Source organism: Phocoena sinus, chromosome 4 (assembly GCF_008692025.1).
Source record: "Phocoena sinus isolate mPhoSin1 chromosome 4, mPhoSin1.pri, whole genome shotgun sequence".
Classification (NCBI taxonomy): Eukaryota; Metazoa; Chordata; class Mammalia; order Artiodactyla; family Phocoenidae; genus Phocoena; species Phocoena sinus.
In genome coordinates this window covers 8,695,287-8,715,585 of record NC_045766.1, presented here as the reverse complement: position 1 = coordinate 8,715,585, position 20,299 = coordinate 8,695,287, and the positions used below count along the sequence as shown (strand labels likewise).

Genomic DNA, 20,299 nt, shown 5'->3' with positions numbered 1-20,299 from the left:
CAATTGTACACAAGAGCCACATTTGGAGATTTTTAAAGTTTTTGCTACTTTTTGATTAGGATATATTCAAATATAATCCCCCAAACTATCGTTTGTCATCAGCATTCACCATGATTCTACCGTTTTAATAATAATTCATTCTAGCGAATAACTATTTAGCAAGAAAATTATTAATCCCCAGCAACTTTTAAAAATGAGACCACATGTGATTATTTTATCCCTCGTTTCATGCTTAGCAGTCCTTCCCGTCTTCGTTTAGTAGAAGCGGCTTTCTTAACACTCTGAAAGAGAAAAACAAAACATTACTCAACTTAATTTGTTTATTAAGCTCTTTTAGCATGAAAGGGAAATAGTCCAAATTTCAAAACCAGTTTGGAGAATGCGATACACGTGTTATCGAGAAGCCTTCTCCTCCACAGACTTCTCCCCTCAAAAATGTTCTTTTTTCACACAGAGAATGGAGTCTCGTTTCTTAGGTTAATTGCTGGAATATGATGCATTTTTAGTAATTTCCGGATTCTATTCCAGGACATTTGGGATAGAGCCCAAGAGCTTAGCATGTTTTCCTTTTTTCATGGTAAAATTGTGCAAATATGCATTAGAGTGTGAAAACAAACAGTCTAATACATTTTTGCAAAGCTCTTTATGTTTACTGCTTATTGCAGATACCAGATCCTAATTAAAATGCGCTAACAAAAGCCAAGATACAAAGAACAAAGATATAACGAAACTTCATCTTTATAAAATATTTGTGATTAGTCCTGGGGGATGGATGGCCTCAATTCCCAGCCCTGCAGGGAATTCTAAAAGACTTCCCCAACCACACCAGGAGGGCGAGGAGATGTGGTATGTCTGGTGGCTCAGGAAATATAAACCATTCTGTGATTATTTTGGGGGGCTGTATACTTCTTAGAGAGGTTCTAATGATTCTTTGATTCAAAATCTTGAGTTTTTTCACTATACATTTGAAATCAATAGCAACCAACTTCAAAGAAGTTGTAGATTGTAGAGGAAGGGTACCAAGCATTTTTAAAGATTGAGAAAGCTTGTGAAAATCCTTTCTGTCCTGCAGTAGTCCTCAAAGTGTGCTCCTGGACCAAGTGCATCAGCATCTCCTGGAAACTTGTTAGAAATGCAAATTCTTGGGCCTCCCCTCTCAGACCAGGTGCACCTGGGGCTGGGGCATCTGTATTTTAACAATCTCTCTAGGCAATTGTAATGCACATTAAATTCTGACAACCACTGATGTATCAAAATTTTTTTGTCTTCCTTTCTCTGTAACAGCACCCTTATTAATGCAAAAGTCTCCACACTCAACAGAGGTCTTCCTTGTATGTACCACAAAGATTTTGAGAGACAGTATATCATAGTGTTTAAGAACACAGGATGTAGGCCAGACTATCTTGACTTATAGCCCAGCTTATTACTGATCAGCTCTGTTTCCTTGGGTAAGTTTCTTCACTTTTCTGTGCCTTAGTTTCTGTTACTATAGAATGAAGATAATAATAGTATCTAGCTCACAGGAATTTTGTGAGAATGTAATACACTTAGGACAGCGACAGACAAATAGAAAGCTCCGAAAAAATATGAGCTATTATTTATTATCTGCTGAATACAGAGGAAATTGCGAAATGTAGAGAATCAGCAAAGCATCAATCCAGGAGGTGTTGAAACTCAAATTATGGCATATTTTTCTCTAATCATTCATTATTTCTTCAACAAAGATTTGTTGTCAGCTCAGTACAAGCCAGGCATCATAAAAGGTAGTGGAGATACGGCAGAGAATAAGGAAGATCTGATCCTCGGCTGTGTGATCCTTAGATGAAGAGAAAGAGGCATTAAAAAATATTTTCACAAATAATTGATGGACCACAACTGTGCTGAGTGCTGTGAAGGCAAAGTACAGCGTGCTGTGAGAATGTTTAACTGGTAAACTTAACCCAGCCAGGCAAAGAGATGCAGGGAGAGTGTGTAGGCGGAGCGGGTAGTGGGCGCCGATGGAAGGTCAATGAAACTTCCCTCAGGGAATCTAAAGCTGAGCCCTAAAGGATGAGTGGGAGTTTATTAGGCAAGGATGGATGTGAGAGCCGGAGTCCAGAGAGAGAACAGAATGTGTCACGACCCTGAGGTGTGTACGGGCTGCGTGCTTGGTGGCTGGGGTATGGGGGCAAAACAAAACTGAAGTATCCCGCCAGTGATGGATATCCATCATGGGGTTTAAACAAAGAGGCGACATTTGTTTTTAGAAGGACCTCTCCAGCAAAGTGGGAGAAATTGATTGGACGGGGCCAGAAATATTTCAAGGAGCCTGATGGCTGTAGCTGTGACAGATAGGATAGTAGCTGGGGCTGTGGTAGTGGGGGAGAGGGAGAGAGTCTAGTAGAATTGAGGAATTGTGGATATGGTGAGCAGGGAGTAGTAGGCAGAGGGAGGTGTCAAGGCCACGTGCCTGGGGCCATTTCCTTCAATAACAAGCACCTAGAAGGAGCATCTGTGGGGGCAGGTCATAAGTTCAGTTAAGTATGAGGGACCTCTGAACACCAAAGAAAAATACATAGAACGGGCAATTTGTTTTCTGAATCTGGACGTCAGAGAGCTGGAGACCTCTCCCGTAAAGGGAGTGGCTGGTATGTGTGTAGTAACTGAATTGACGGTAATGGACATGCTATCCAGGCAGACTTCAGACGAGAGGTCCTAGGATTTACCCAGCAGAATACCAGCATTTACAAGTGAAGTACAGGAGGAACGGGCGGATGGGTAGAAAACCTGGCTGGGATTTCATGGAAGCTAAGGGAAGAACGAGTCACCTGGGGCAAGGATGATGGGAACTGAAAGCATCCTTGGATTCAACTAAAGAAAGTTCCTTCACAACCTTAGTACAGTTTCTGAGGACAAATGGCTTGTGGAGTGAATGGGAAATGAGGAAATGGAAATCATGACATGGAGCCTAAGGAGGATGGTTATTTATAGAAGAGAAAGGTCAGCAAGTTCTGAAAATAGCAGGCAGAAAATCAGGGGAGAGGAAGAGGTTGAAGAAACGTGGAGAAGGTGTGTTGATAGTGGGTTTTTTTTGAGGTAGTAGGAGAGGGGAAACCACTGCATAGATGGAGAGTCTGGCTTTAGACAGACTTAGAAAGTACAGGCAGTTCCTCTGTTGTAACAGGAGGTCAGGGGGATGCGGTGGGTACAGATGCTGGTGGGTTTGTCAGTTTGGTGGTGGGAAGTTGCGAGGTTTCTGTTTGGTGGCTTCTATTTTCTCCGTGAGGGAGTAGGCAAGGCCATCTGTCTAGTGTGATAGAGGAGGTGTGAAGGTTAGAGATCTGAAGAGAATGAAGATTGTTTGAAATAGTCATTGAGAACAGAAAAGGAAGATGGTCAGAGAAATGTAGCACGGTTACTGTGAGAATCCAGACGAGAGGGGTGATGGTGGATTGAGCGTGGCAGGTGTGGTGGTGAGCCCCTGCTCTCACAAGGCTGATAGACACACGCACACACACACACACACACACACACACACACACACACACAGTTGTTTGCAACACAGTGTAGGAGGTGAAGCACAGGGCGCTATGGGAGATCCTAAGCGCGAGGTGTCTAACTAGGGACCTAAGACAAGTAAGCCTCAGCCAGGTGAAGAGATGGAGGGTGAGCATATCAGCGGAGAGGGCAGATGTGAACAGGCCAAGAGGTGTGGGGAGCCACGGCTCCCTTGGGGAGCTGAAGGAAGTCCCCAGGTACAGCATTGTGTGTGAGGGTGGAAGTGAGTGGATACAAGAGGAATTAGGCAGGAGGGGGATGGCGGCTCAGCATCTTCTAAGCTGGTGGTTTGAAGGTGTGGTCCCTGGACCAGTGGGGACCAGCAACATCAGTATCACCTGGACCTTGTCAGAGATGCAAAATCTCGGGTCCCGTCCCAGACCTAGCCTATCAGAAATTCTGAGAGCGCGGCCCTAGTGATTTATGTTTTACCACGTCCTCCAAGTCATGTTGATACACACTAAAGCTTGAGAACTTGTTTTAAGCAATGGGGAGATTGGTTAAAGTGCCTTTTTAGCAGGAGAATGACATGATCAGGGGCAGGTTTATGAAGATCTCTGGCCACAGTGTGGAAAATGGAGTGTCCTATGTGTGAATCCCAGCCAGGAATCTCAACAGGACTAATTCTTTAGCTGGGTTACTGACCCTGGGGCAGGATGTTCCAGCCAAGGTCTCCATGGTGACCAGAACCACCTGCCCCCTTGGAAGCTCCCTGATGAGCTTACCTCTCCAGCAGCTCTCTGCTGCCCCCCTCTGTCCACGGGCCACACTCATGGTTCCCAGACAGATGCTTCCCAGACCTCGATCAATCAAGTTTTAGCATCCCCCTGACTCTTTCTGCACCCTCAGCTTTGTCAGATGGATGGTCTCAGCTAATGTCAACATTAGACACTGTCATTTGACAATCTCTGAATGGATGGCTCTGGAGAGCCCAGGAAAGAGTACTAATCAAGCAGTTACCTGAGATATCTTTGGGATAAGGTTTGCTAATTTGAAATGAAGCTGTACCTTATATCCCTTTCCATTTCTGGGAAACACATTTGTGTGTTTGTTTTTAAAAATGTATTATGCTGATATCTCTCCAGAAAAGCTCTTTCAGAAGATAGGATCTGAAGGCAACTTATTTCTGGGGTAAAAAAAACCAAACCTATTTGTTTTTTTCCAAGACCAATAAGAATATGACATTATAGGACCTGGTGTGGGATAGGATGATTCCATCAACTTCCACCATCCATCTCTCTTTACAATTAAATTTTCTTGGTGGGTTGTCTAGTCTGCACATCATTTCATCTGGAGTTCGTAGAGAAAGATGATTTTCCTACAGGAACAGATTGGATTGGCACGGCTGCTAAAAGATGATAAAATCATTTCAGGGAGAATGGTATAGGCTGCCTTCCATCCAACGATAACCATGCAAAATAAATATGATTTCTCCTAAACATGCATGAGGCCATAGCTCCCAGTTATGGTGTCCAGAAGAGGGAGTTGCATGGGATTTGGAATCAGTCAGATTGGTGTTGGAATCTTGGTCTCACCAGTCACCAAAAGTAATTTACCTTTGGCAAATTACTTAACTTCTCTGGGTCTCCATTTTCTCTATTGTAAAATGGGTTGTTGTCAGGATTAGATAGAACAACATAATCTGGGGTATTTAGTAGGTGACACTAATTATTAATTTTTGTTTTCTGTTAGATTGTTATACTACGTTATAGGTGAAGCTAAGAAACAGTGTCTGAGAGCTCCAAGAATTTCATGCTTATGAATGTAAATTGCTGTAGAGTCTCTGGGCTAATGATGAATCCCTGAAAACAGGATAATAAGCAATAGGATCCTATGAAGGTTGATAGGACAGCTCTAGAACGTATTGTGACTATGGTCAAGGTTGATGGTAGATTCTACTCTCTCCAAACTTGTTTCACACCCTCAATTAATATGCAGCTATAGATAGCTTATTATTTTTCTACTGAACTGCAAACTAATGGAAGTCTGTGATAAGTGTCACACCAGAGGTTCAGTGAGTAAGGGGTAATTCAAGAATCAGGAGGAGGAAGAGGCCATTTGGCTCCAGAATGAACCAAACTACGCTAACACATAGATTACTTGACCAGCTATGTCCAGACACTGTCATAAGTTTTAAAGCTTCAGAAAGGAGACAGACTTGAGATGAGTCATGAAATTTGGGGGAGAATTCAGATAGCTGGAGAGAAGGGGGAGAATATTTAAGGGAGGGGAACAGCACACAAAGCCATGGAAAGGGAGGTTGGCTGGCTGTGATCTAGGGACAATAAGTATACCTGTATGGTTGGAGGGGAGTGTTACTGGAAAAGAAAAGAAAATTGTTACTGGAACAGTGATTGAGTTAGACTGAGAAAAGTCTTTACTGATAGAAGAGGAATTTGGGAGCCAGTGACCATTTTCAAATAGAAAAATTATATGATACCATGTGATGTCTTGAAAATTGTAATCAGTTTTCTGAGTACCAGTTGGGAGAGTAGAAAGAAGGTAGGTGGGCTCATTAGGAGGCTTGGCCAGAATCTACATAGTTGCAAAGGCTGTGTACAAATTAACATGGTGATGGGAGAATGGAGAGACGGTGGGGCAGAGAGAATCTCCCAGGCCTTGTGAGGGCCTGGGGAAGGGATGGGGTGAGGAAATGACAGAGAAGATGCAGTGGGTTGCTTCAAAGATGGCCTCCCATGAGCTCCACATCCTGGAATTCCTGTCTTTGTGTAATCTCATCCCCTTGAGTGTGGACTTCTAACCCATAGAAAATGGCAAATGTGATGGGATGTTACTTCTGAGATTAGGTTACAAAAAGACCCTGGCTTCTGTCTTGCTTGCCCTCTTTTGCTCACTCTGATGGAAGACAACTTCCATGTTGTGAGCTAGCCCATAGACTAATGTGGTAAAGACCTGAGGGTGGTCCCCAGCCAAGAGCCAGCAAGGAACTGAGGCCCTCAGTCCAACAGCCTTTGAATAACTGAATTCTGTCAACGATCTTGTGAGTGGATGTGGAAGTGAATCCTTCCCTACTCAAGGAAGTGGAGCCTGGAGATGACCACGGTCCTGCCTGACACCCTGTGATTATAGCTTTGCGCTGCATAACAAATTACTCCCAAATAAAATAACATACATGCATTATTTCACAGTTTGTGTGGGTGAGGCATCTGGGTCCTGTCTGGCTTGGGGTCTCTCACAAGGTAGTTAATATCAAGGCTTGACTGGGAAGGATCCACTTCCTCGCTCAGTCACATGGTTGTTGGCGGAATTCAGTTCCTCATGGGTTGTTGGACTGAGGCCTTGGTTCCTCACAAGCCGTTGGCTGGAGGTCTCGGATCTTTGCCATATGGGTCTCCCCATAGAGCATCTACAATATGGTGGATTGCTCTACCGGAGTGAGCAAGTGAGAGAACACTGGCAAGGTGGAAGTCAGCCTTTTGTGACCTTATCAGGGAAGCAACAGGCCATCACTTTTGCTATAGACTGCTCTTTAGAATGTGTTAGAATCCTTTAGCCATAGGTCTGGCTCATTTTCAAGGGGAGGAGCTCACACAAGCGCATTAATACCAGGAGGTGAGGATCACTGGGGACCGTGTCAGAAGCTGCCTACCACAGCGACAGTGATTTATCAGTTTTTGTGGTCTTTCCAAAGAGCTTTAGGCTCCTGGAGGGGGCTTGTGCTTAGTACATAAGTGCTTAATAAATATTTACTGAATAAATGAGATGACGCTTGCAAAAACTCCTAGAGGTCTCTGAACAGTAATTTTCAACTTAGATGTTAAGGCACTGATGGTCTCTTCAATTGGTCAACAGTGTAATGGGTATATAGTGAATTTCGGGGACAAAATTCTCATCCTAAGTACAAAAACCTAATTCATTTCATTGGGTGTAAGAACTCAGGGCTGACCTGTACAGTTGTGCCATATACAAAAACGCTTGGCTGAGGGGACAAGGGTGCCTAATCCAGTTTATAGTCCACTCACCAAGCTGTGCCCTGGCATGGGACTGCATCAGTGTAGACGGAAGCATGTCTTTTGGAAAGATGTCCACCCAGAAGGGGTACTTCTGTGTAAGCAGTGCAAAGGCCACACCTGTGGTTCTCTAAGGAAGTGTCAGCCTTCATCCCCCTCCTCCTATTTGCTTTCACCTGTTCTCCTTGAACTATACCCTCTGAAATGGGCTTGAGGGAGGAAAGGGAAAATGTTCCATTCACACCTGATGTTGGAGAGGATTAAGTTCTGTTTGAGGAGGCCTTTGAGAGTCCCGGAGAGAAGGAGCTATACAAATGCAGGCAAATTCCATCATCCCTGTTAAATGGCCAAGAAAATTCCGTGATACCACCCTCTCCCTGAGTGCTGGGTCTGACCTGACAATAGCAAACAAACAGCAAGCTGTGATCTGTTTATAATTCCAAATGAAAATCCACCCCAAATAGAGGCGAGAAGGAGAAAAAGCAGCTCGGCAACAATGTGTGCTTTGGCTGAGGACCTCAGGAAGCCTTGCTTCTGTGAACCTCAGCCCATCTCCCTCCCCTTCTCACGGTGACACCCGAAAAGCTCAGCTCACACCTCTGGCATGGCTGTGTATTGAGGATAAGGGTGTTGACAATAGGATTTAAGCTGCATAAATAATTGCAAATTGCTGTTCGGCCCCAGCAACTGCCAGCAAAACAAACAAACAAACAAACAAACGAGGAAGGAGATGATATTTGAAGCATAAGTTGTAGGGAGGGGGAGCCAGCAAGTAAGTCACGTGGAATCTGGCAGCCAGCTCTGGGTGTAAAAGACACTCTGACAAGGTGATCACAGGCCACCCACAGTTGTTAGGGAGCTATAAGAAGTTATTTTGACAGGACATGTGACACGCTTCAAACAGAGGAATCAAAGCCCCAAATGATCAGGGATATGTTACAGGAAAGTTCTAGTTTAAAGAACAAGCTACTCTAATAACTGAGGGATAGCACTAATGGGGGGCTTCAAGTATTCATTTTCTAACTTCCAGGTACTTCTGTTGGCGGTGGTGTGCGGGGCAAGAAAGAAGGAATGACAGAAACGTGGTTTATAGGAGCAAGGGAAAATGCCACGATGGCTGTCATTTTGTGCCCCTCAGTCCTCTAGCTTTCTCCCGGCACCAGTTTCAATGGCTTCACCAACACTCTTCCTCAAAGAACCCTGCCAGTGTTCTCCCCAGGATGCAGCCGAGGTAAGAAAGATTAGACCAGCCACACGTGTGCTTCCTTGGGTCAGGGTCAGGTGTTTGCATACAGTCCATCACTTACCCCAGCCTCTTTGGTTTCTATTCTCTCCAACATACACCTCACCTCTTGGTTCCACTTTCCCATGCATGCTGCTGAGCCCTTTGCTTGAAACCAGTCTTCTTCTTTCTCAGTCTTCTTTTGAATCACACCAACTCCAGAAAGGCATTTTTGTTAAATGTAGCAGAAGAGTTTTAAGTGAGAAAAAAAAATAAAGAATTCACTGGATAGAATGCTTGTTGAATAAAGGAATGAGAACACAGATGGAGGTTAGGGAGTTCCAGACTCTGGTGCATCTCTGTCGATCTGTGTGCCCTGCACTCTCCCCACTCCCTGCCAAAACCTTCTTCTGAGAACCATTTCCCCCTTCTCTTTCAAACATGTGCAGAAGATGTAGTTTTCTTTCACGGACAGATTTGCTGGTCACAGATTATTGGTGTGGAAGTGGCCATCTAAGTAAAACTGGGTATATCAGCTAGCTTATGCTGCCTAACAAATGACATCAAAATATGATGTCTTAAAATAAATGTTTATTTTTCTTCAAGAGTCTGAGTGTTGGTTGGACTTCTGTGCTTCATGCTTCAGATCTGCAGATTCCTGGGATGGCTCTGTTCAATGCATTTTCATTCTGGGACCCAGGCTGATGGAGCAGGGCCTACCTGGGGAAAGTGTTTCTCACAGCAATGGCAGAAGTTTAGGACGGCAAGTAGAAACATATGATGATTCCCCCTTTGTGTACTCCTGCTGGTCTCTGATCTTGCTTGGGCAAGTTTATTTCCCATTTTTTCTACAATATTCTTCCTCTGTGAGGTTAGATGGAAGCATTAGTGAATAAGGTAGGAGGTCCTACTCAGACATTATCAAAGAGGTGCTCAGAGGTATTTAGAAAAAGAGAGAAAAATTCACTTGCAAAGAGTGCAAAGGAGGCAGACTTCAGAAAGACTCACTGGTCTATCAAAAACATAACTAGTATTTAAGGAAAAACTGCAAAATTAATCTATTCATGGTGAAAACAGCAACTTGCTCACATGATTATCATATCCATGAAGGTCATGATACATCTTCAGACACCAGCTTAGCCAAAGTTGGGGATAAAATTGTTTTTGTTGCAGAGTTTACAGGAAATACTCATGGATTTTTTATTTGGGGGACTAGAAGCAAACAAGATGATCTTGATGGTTTTAAAATAGGTCTACACATATTTTGGAACTATCCCTTCAAAAAGTAGAGCCTAATTCTTCTTTACTTGATTGTGAGCCAGACAATGAATTGCTTCTAAAGAACAGGATGTGGGAGAAGAGATGGTGTGTAGCTTTCGAAATTAAGTCATTAAAGGCATTGCAATGTCCACCTTGCTTGTTCTTGGATCACTTTCTCTGGGGGAAGCCAGCTGTCGTGTCATGGGGACACTCACGGAACCCCAATGGGAGGGTCCATGTCGTGAGAAACTGAGACCTCCTACCAGCACTAACTTGTCGGGCATGAGTGAGCCACCTTGAAGGCAGATCCTCCTGCCTCAGTTAGGCCTTCGGATGACTGCAGCCCTAGACGACATTAACTGCAACCTCATGAAAGACCCTGATGCTGAACCACTCATCTAAGCCCCTCCTGGATCTCTGACCCAAGAAACTATGTGAGATGATAAGTGTTTATTGTTTTAAGCTGCTAAGTTTGGGGGTAATTTGTTATGCAGCAATAGAAAACTAATACAATGAGCCTATTGGTTTTGGTTTATCACAGTGTGTAGAGTGTTGTGGTGGTTGTTGTTTTTGATTGTGTTATGTAAAATGCTCAGATATTGGAAGAAAGACAGAGTGTCTGGCATAATATTAGTAGTCCAAGTCTCTTTCTAAGGTTCTGCATTGGAATTTAATGCACCAGTGCCTTCTGTAAGAATTTAACTTACATTCCTGTAGGCAATATATGAGACTGAATGCATAAATGAAAACAATGTGCTATCTGTGTACTAGGAATTCATTTACCCTCAATGACCGTTATAGGCAGCAAAAAACTGGCCTGACAATATGAGGCATTGTGGTAAAGTAGGATGAAGATTGATGCTTACTGGTTCTGTTGGGATCAGTTTAATCACCAGACATCATAGGCTGAGTGTCCAAGACCGTGAGCATTCCAGAGATCTATACAAATGTTTGAGAAGTGAAATAAATCATTTATTTACTCAGCTGTTTATTGATGGACATTTATTTTGTTTCCAGTCTCTTGTTGTTAGAAATAAGGCTGAAGTGAGTAACTTTGTACATATGTCATTTTGTTCTGGGTACTAGTATATCTGTAGGATAAATGCCTAGATGAGAAAACACTGGGTCAGTAGTTTCATGAATTTGTGATTTTGATAACTATTACTGAATTGCCTGTTTTCCTTCAGCCTTACCAATAGAGAGTGTTGTCATACTTTTGAATGTTTGCTAGTCAGGTAAATGGGAACTTTGTGTTTGAGGAATTCATAGTCTTGTCTGGGAAAACACTATCACTTACTTAATTTATGCTTTATTGTTACAAAAGGAGTCTGAGAACAACTTTAAAAACATAAAAAGATTTATTTTTGCATGCGTGTGTGTGTGTGTGTTTCAAAATGATTCTGAGGACACCTATAAAGATGTTTATAACAATACAGGAAAAAAACATACAGAGATTGGAAAATTAAGTAAAGAGTAAAAGTGGGAATGGAATTCTGATAAAGATTTAGTTATGACACAAATGCTTATGTCATTACTATGTAGTTGCTGAGAGAGTATTATAAATTTGACTCTGAGTTCCCTGGCAGCCAATATAAAGATGGAAACATGGTTAGTTATAAGAGTCACAGTGAATATAATATTAATAATATATCTATAATCTTTAAGCCATTGTATTTTTGTGATACTTTATTTGCCCCAATTAATTTTAGGTAGGTATATTATTGTCCTCATTTTACAGATGAGAGCCTGAGGCACAGGTAGTTAAGTAACTTGCCCATGATTGTGTAGCTAATTAATAAGAGGTACCTTGTTTTGCATTTAGACAGCATGGTTCCAGAGACCACATTTTAAATTATTATGTTATTTTTAGTGACCTCTCAACCAAACATGAGCCATTTAGGCAGTGGCTGTGATGAAAACATCTTAATTTTCAGACATTTATTATGTTTCCATTCTGTGAACTACTCATATGTAGGATGTGATTTGATATGATATGATATGACTGCTAAGTGCTGGAGCTGCATTTACCAATCTAAACCCCTCCCCTCTCCATTCTGGGGAGGGGTTTAGATTAACCCTTAGATCTTGCCTCTTTCTTGTCTTTTTGTCTAACTTTTATGGCTCTTTAAGGCCTTTGAAAGCCTAAGACAATTGTCATTCTCCTTCTCTGCCCTGCTCTGCCCCCATTTATCTGGAAGGAGATTCCCAGAGCAAACTGTGTTCAAGTTGTATGTATCTTCTAGGTCTCATTTAGGAATACTGGTGTTCAAAGCACTGGTCTAAGGCCAGTCTTCCAATCTGCCAGTTAAAGGAAGTTTCTGAACACGTTTGTGGTTGGCCACTCATTGTACTGCCCCAGGAAAGACATCAGAAGGGATTTTATGCCTATTAAGGTTGTCAAAAGTTGGTATAAGAATACAGATTTTCCTGTTTTGTTAAATCTGTCCAAACTCAGTCAACAAAGACCTAGACAATATAATGAATGACACTTTATACAAAAGAAGAATTGCCAAACAGGTAGGCACAGTGAAGCCACGATCATTAGCTCTTTGAAAATTCTACCATGACCACAATGTGCCTTTTTATTAGCTTTATACACACTGTGTGACTTTCAGAATATTCCATAATCAATATTCTCTCCTTCAGCTCCCCGAGAAAATAGAGGTATTCAAATCATATCTCCATGAATATCTACAGAGAATAATCACAATGTCTAAGATGCTTCCTGGGGAAAAAAGCATCCTCACAATTTCTGTAGGAACAGAAATACTATGATGTCTCTGGCTGGTAATAGTTCATATGACAAAAATGGTCACTAAGATGTCAACAAGTCAGCTCTTGATATCCAAACTGTTAGGGATTGCCTATTCAGATCTGTCTTCCAGAAGAAATAATAACTATACACTTTTCTTTCAATGATACTTCACAGTTTTCAAAATATTTTCATTGGTGGTGGTGTAGAAGGCATGGGAAATGTCTTGAAGGAGCTGGGTATTTTTTTTTTTTTTTCGGTACGCGGGCCTCTCACTGTTGTGGCCTCTCCCGTTGCGGAGCACAAGCTCCGGACGTGCAGGCTCAGCGGCCATGGCTCACGGGCCCAGCTGCTCCGCGGCATGTGGGATCTTCCCGGACCAAGGCACGAACCCGTGTCCCCTGCATCGGCAGGTGGACTCTCAACCACTGCGCCACCAGGGAGGCCCGGAGTTGGGTATTTTTATCCTGAGAGTCAGATTATGGGTTCCTCCTCCACACAGTAAAAATTTGCTGTTCTGTGTTAGTCATTAAGGTATTATCTCTAAGCTCCAAACCTGTCCTTTGCTTTGTGATCCTGAAGCTGGGGCTCTGCAAAACACATGCGGCTTTGTAAACTGACTGCATGTAGGCTCTGTCAATAGGGGGCACTAGAGGAAGACCGCAAGGTCCTTCCTCTTCCTGTGACTGTAACCCCAGCCCTGCTTGTTTACCCAGGTAGGGGCAATTCCTTCCTAGAGCAGCATCAGAATCTAGTTTGCCATTTCTCTAGCACTTGTAAAACCTTCACTGTGCTCTTTTCAGAGACGCCAGCACCACTTGGCTGGAGTGCCCTCCTCAGAAGTCTGGGTCCTAGCCACCAGGACCCTCCTCTGAACTCAGGGACACCAGGAACAGGTGAGCAGTGCCCCCTCCTCCGAGGCCTGAGCTTCAATTCCATGGAGCGCCTTTTCGAAGTCAGTTTTAATAATTTGAGTTTTAATAATATCAGTCTCTTCTCTTTATTCCCTCAGTCCCAGGGGCAGTAGCTATTTCCCGAAGTTGTTACCTCCAAGATACCTTAGAGTTCTTTCTAACTTTTAGTCAGTTAACAAATATATTAAAGTTTCTGTTTGAATAACTGGTGTCGTTTTTGCCTTCGGAGTAGATTCTAACTGATACATGTTCCGCATTCAGGCCTCAGAGAAGTGTCTTGCTAACACTGATGTGACCTCAAATTCATGATGTAAAGATCAAATGGGGGTGCTGAAAAAGAATTCTTTTGACTTTGTAAGATCCATTCACATGCTAGCAAGGAAAAGTTTGGATTGATGATAGAATGGATAAGAATGACAAAATCCTTTGAAAGTCTGTAGGACTGCAATGTTCAGGGTTGGGCATATCGGAAAGAGGGTGAAAAAACTCAAGGCAGGGTAACCTGTGCTGTCGCTTCTTTAAGGAGCTTGCTCCCAGCTCTACGGTCACTGCTATGAGACTGACTGATTACTTTGTAAGTTCATGCTATAGCAAACTCTAAACTGTTGCATGCTGTAGAAATGTAAGGGCCAATTGTTTTCAATAGTTGGAGAATTTTAGGCATCACCAAAAGTACTTTATTGGGAGGAAGGGGAATTTTCCTGCACCCCTGAAAATTGTCTAAAGGGTGGTAACCTACCATACCTATGTGCAAAATTGGCCCTGGTTTTCATGTTATTAAAGTTCGTGAGGTTTTCATAGATTCATATTTGTATTCATTTCTTTTCATTAATATTTATAGTCTAAAGAAAAATCTCTAAATCACCCAGTAAATATGTGAATATGTTTAATTAACTAATTAATTAATCAGGGTCGTGCCGAGCGGCTTGCGGGATCTTAGTTCCCCGAACAGGGATTGAACCCGGGCCCTGGCAGTGAAAGCCCCGAGTCCTAACCACTGGACCACCAGGGAATTCCCATGAGTAATTTTTTTTTTTTTAACAATTATCAGTATAGAAACATTTAGAATAAAAAAGTGCGATGGCCTTTTAATTGTCTCCCAACACCTATCATGTGTCGTATCTCTTTGAATCCTCTAACAACCATGAGAGACAAATACCGTTAGCCCCATTTTACAGATATGTGAATTGGCACTCAAAGATTTGTCCAAAGCAACCCAGATATAGATGGACAGTTCACACCTATTTTCCTGGCACTACTCCAGTTTATGACTGTTTTCCAGAGACATTATTTTAACACTCCCTTTTCCTCACAAATACCCTGATTTGGTTAATAAATTATATGGTCACCTGATCCAGCTAGTAAGTGAAAGAGCTGGGATTTGAGGTCAACCAAGTCCTATGTGTTTTCCATTGCTGTACACTGCCTTAGAGCCTCCTAAACCAGTTTGAACTTGTTGAATTTCATGGTACAAGAAGTCTGCACCACTGGAATTGGAGCAGATATTCCAGGTATCAGCCTAAACTTCTTAGGAGGCTACAGAGAAATCAGATCTTTCTAGGCTATTATTTCTGAAAACTATGCAAATAACCTTAGAAGATAGATCAATTAGCAGAAAACAAAACTCAGACTGGCTTAAGTAGAAAAGGAGACTTATTGGCTCATGTAATTGGAAGTTCAGGAGTTGGGTGAGTTTCACTATTGGTTGATCCAGTTCAGTGATATTATCAAAGACCTAGTTTTAGTGTGTTTTCTTCCCTCTTTCACTCTACTATCCAGTTCTAACTTCATTCCATGACTGACTTTCTTTGTGGTTGTAAGGTGGCTGCCATCAAGGTGACATGTTTCCACTTTCACATCTGGATAGAGGAGAAGGTACATTTACCCTTAACCAGTGAACAAAAACCTTGTTCTTTGCATTGTTTGGACTAAACTGAACCAATAATGGTGAATAGATGCTACGTACTGATTGGTTTACAGTTGGATTACTGATCATTCCTAAACCAATTGTCATGTCCAGGTTGATGTGGAGGTGGAGAAGGATTATTCTGATTTGGGCATTAATCAGGACTCACTCACTTCTGTGACTGGGGATGAAATTTATGGCTCCCAAAGCCCACGAATGGTATGAGGAGCCCATGAACCTGGAAATGGGGAGTGGATCCTGGTTAAGTTATCAGTGAATGTCCACTGGCTACCCAGCACCCATGCATACCCTTCTTTCCATTCATCCTCTCAGAAACACCCATGTTTCCCCAGTAGAGACAACCCAAAATTTGGTGCATTAGCTCCAAGTTTTGATTTTTTGGGTGATGTGGGGTCCACTCCATCACATCTGGGTGAAACTTCTCATAGTCTATTGGTATAGGACTATTGGTAATAATATGTTATCCATATACAACACAACCCATAGAAACCCCATGATGAAGAAAGAATAGGATAACTGGAAAAGTGAAGAATGAGAAACAACACATAATAATTACTAGTCCACAATGATATCATTCCTGCCGGACAGAAATGGTGAGAACTGAATTCCAATAGTGAATTCTATGGAGGGCCATGTTGGCTGCCCAAGGTCTTCTCTTTGGGAGGCTATCCCTTGTCCATTATTTTCCTTGGCTTTATCTGATAAGCAACATGGTATTGGTGGTTAAGAGTAAAGGCTTTGGAGTCAGATTGCCTGGGTTCTAATAACTGGCTTCTCTACTTTCTAATTGTCTGAACGTGGGCAAATTTCTTAAACTCTTTGCGCTTCAGTCTCCTCAGATGTAAAATGGGGTTAATAATCCTCGTCTTTTAGGATTAGTAAGCATGTAAAGAGGGAATGATTGCATGCAAAATGCTTAGAACATTGCTTCACATACATCAAGACATGTTATGATGATTTCAGGAAGGCCTTGGGGAGGATGATCTTTCTGAAGATTTCTTTGACAATAGAGCTTCCTTCATTGTTTAGTGGACTTCTGGCCTAATTGCTTCTGGTAAGTTCCACAGTCAGATGTCTGCTAGTCAGAGATCAGATTCATAGTCCTTGAGCTTGGCAAGTATATTTTTTGAGCCTAGGTATTAGCTTATGTGGAACTGGGCATAATTTTCTATCCTACTTGTGCAGAAACAAAAGTATCTCAGATCATTTCACTAATGTGTATGACTACCTAGATCTTGTTTCTTTTCTTTCTCTTCAACCAAACCTTCCACTAAGAGTAGCCATTGTGAACTATGTCCACAGTGGATATTTGCCCAGCATTATGTCAACCATCAGGCAAAGCTGGAAGTCTCCAGTGCTCAGCCACTCTGCTCTACTGAGGTTGGTGTTGTCTTGGCTGACTGTACATTTGTGGGCCTTATATTGCCTTTATCTTTTCTTAGCCAGGTTGACAGAAGCAGTTCATAGACAGATGAATGCCTCATGACAACACGTCAACCACCCACAAAATAAGCATCTGTTCTGTTCATGGCATCATACCAGCCACCATCCCCTTCCATTGCCATGACTCCAACTCCAGCTCAAGTTTGAGCTGCTCTATAAGACTTTTCTTTTATAAAGATCTATGGGGAGAAAATGTGAAGACAGACCTAGACGTTTATAGAAAGGCTTTATTTTGTACCTATTTTCATGTATCACCCAGACAAAACATGAATTCTACTTTTCCCCATTTTCATATAAAACTACATACACCACACTGTACATGTAAAACAAATTTGGAAAGGAGCCTCAAGCTGGCCTCTGAAATTGTGTAAGCAATTATCACATTTTTGTGCGCAAATGCAGTAATTATATGTGTAATTTGGCAGCTGGGTTTGAAAATTTGGCCTTAAGTGGAACATAGACAGGAAAAATAAATGTTGGAAAATGCCAATATTTTATAAAGATTTTGAATCAAATAATGGTGAAATTATTGCAAGCCATCTTAATTTTTAATTATAATGATCATTACACAATATACAATAATTTTTTTGAGGAAGAAAAGAACTATAGATCTGTTGCCCATCGTTTTTGTCAGAAAAAAATGCCTCAATTCTTAGGGAAGATAATTGTATTTTTCAGAGGTTATGGTACATATTTCAAAGGCTTTGTTTTCTTATGAAGAAAAGATAGTGATTGCCTACTAGTTCGAGTTCTATGACATATTTTACTATAAGAAGAAAAGGACTCTTTGTACTGGTTACTTTAGAGGAAAAGTAGTATTAACTCTGTGCTTTATTTGAGCTAGTAATCTTAACTTAGACAAAGCTTTCTTTTTAAGCATTTAAGTTTGGGAATATGAGATTATAGCCCAAATGAAGAGTAATTTAGATATCTTTGATCTAGATTTAAGTTGAAATTTTATAGTAAAATCATAGTTTTTATATTGTCATCGAGATTGAATCTAGTGCACGTGGCTCTTTCATGTGGTTATGAGTGCTGGTGACTTGGAGATGATGTAAGGAAGACCCTGGAGCAATGTTATCTTCTGTGGTTAGTAGGGCAATGGAGAGGTTAACTCTGAAGGCTCTGGAGCCAGCCAACCTGGATTCCAGTCCTGGCTCTACCACTCTGTTAGCCCTGTGACCTTGAGCCAGTTACTTAATCCTTAGCCTCTCTGCATCTTAGTCTCCTCACCTGGTAAAATGGGAGTTGTAACATGCCCACCAAATAGAGTCATCACCAGAGCAGAAGAAGATAGTCATACGTGGTAGAGTGTCTGACACTGGTAAGCCTCAAACATGATAACCATTTTTGGTTTTGATCATCATTTGTGGCTCAGTGTTGAACCAGTCATGACTAAGTGAGAAGGAAGGCTCTTCCAGCTCAGAATTGCAACGTGAGGGCAAGAGACAGTCAGTGTATACAGAAAAGTCCATGGGAAATCCAGGTTCTCCATGGTGAGGCAATGTCCCCAACAGCATGATAAAGGAAGTCCACGGTGTGGGTAGAGCTCAGTTATGGGACTTTATTTCGACTCTGTAGCAAACTATTGAGAGTCTGCTAGGACTGTGCTAAACTAGGGGATAAAGGAAGATGAATAAAGTCGCTCTATCAAGGAGCCTGCAATCTACAGAGGGAATGAAATAAGTGCCTGCATGACTATAATGTATGATGCAACACAGTCAGTGCCAGGGCAAATAAACAAACAAGATGCTCTGGGCATTAAAAAAAAAAAGGGAGAGAGAACATGCAGGTAAGTATTTTCCCCCTTCTTCTAAAATCATTCAAATCTTCTTAGAATAGGTAACTTTTGAGGCAGGTATTGAAGGTTGTGGAGATTTTGGTTAAGCAGACATAATAGGGCTGGAGATGAATCCAGTGGAGAAAAGAACATAAACGAGGCAGAGAGGAGGGAAGAAGGGGGCATCCAAGAACACCTGGGACATCCAACATGGTGGGGAGTCATGGAAATAGACCATTAAAGGAGGCTTGGCTGGATTTGGAGAGCCTTTGAATGATATGGTGAGAAGTTCGGCCTTAATTTAGTGTCCAACAGGCAGCGCTGAAAGAGCAAGGTCTTGAACAGATCTGATGTGCATCAGAGAATCACTTGAAGGTTTTGTTAAAACACATATTCCTGACACCCTACCCAAAGATTCTGATTCAGTAGGTCTGGGATGGAGCCTTAGAATTTGCATTTCCAATGATCTCACATGTCACACTGATGTGGTGGGCTCACAGGACACACTGAATAGCCCTGACATAGGGCACATGGCCTTCCAAAATGTTTTATTTGCAGGTCCTTATTAGTAAAAAAAAATCCAGTATACATCCTCACTATATGTATATTTATTTATTTCCAAATTATAGACAAACTACTGTGTCAGTACCTGTTATGCATGTCATAAGGTCTATACAATTATAACCCAAAGAGGCTGAGCTCATGACGAAATAAACAATTATTTTTATTTTAATTAGTAATGGCACAAAAGTCTTTTTGCTCTCACTGAAATTACTGTTAAATTTGAATATGCTTCATTGTTTTCTGAAACTCAAAATTTTTCTGATACAACTATTTAAATGTCTTTCTTAATTCAATTTTTTTCAGTACTTTGTTGTAGTGGTTTTTGCAATTGAGAACTATGTCTCACAAAGGCACATAAATCCAAAGGGAAAATTTTCCTTTATTGGCTGTTTTAAATAAATTCCATTCACCAATTATGGAAAGGTTTTTGTTAAAATGTGGCTAGTAGGTTTTCATCTTCTCTGATGTCAATCAGTTGTTCTTGCAAAGCAATAAATAGGTTTTACCATTTTTCATTGTTATCAAAATTCCACTGAAATTCTTTGTTTGGAAGAGTTAAAACTGGTTACAAAAATCTTATTTCCAAGCTTTTAGAATGTGCTGATATGAGATTTTAAAAAAATAGATGATATATTTATTAGTCTAGTTTTGTATCCTAATTACATAACAATGGACATCTTTCTAATGTGCTCCGTCAGTAGCCTGAGTTTCTCTCTCTTTTTTTTTTTTTTTTTTTTGCGGTATGCGGGCCTCTCACTGCTGTGGCCTCTCCCGTTGTGGAGAACAGGCTCCGGACGCGCAGGCTTAGAGGTCATGGCTCACGGGCCCAGCCGCTCCGCTGCATATGGGATCTTCCTGGACCAGGGCATGAACCCGCGTCCCCTGCATCGGCAGGTGGACCCTCAACCACTGCGCCACCAGGGAAGCCC

General features: G+C 41.8%; 1 long non-coding RNA gene across 1 annotated transcript; it reads left to right on the top strand.

Moving 5' to 3' along the window:
• The first annotated feature begins 1,997 nt into the window (after positions 1-1,997).
• LOC116752536 lies at positions 1,998-20,198 on the top strand. Its single transcript, XR_004349548.1, has 4 exons — positions 1,998-2,128; positions 8,539-8,739; positions 13,546-13,638; positions 20,158-20,198. It is a non-coding gene; the product is annotated as an uncharacterized LOC116752536 (long non-coding RNA).
• The last annotated feature ends 101 nt before the right edge of the window (positions 20,199-20,299 follow it).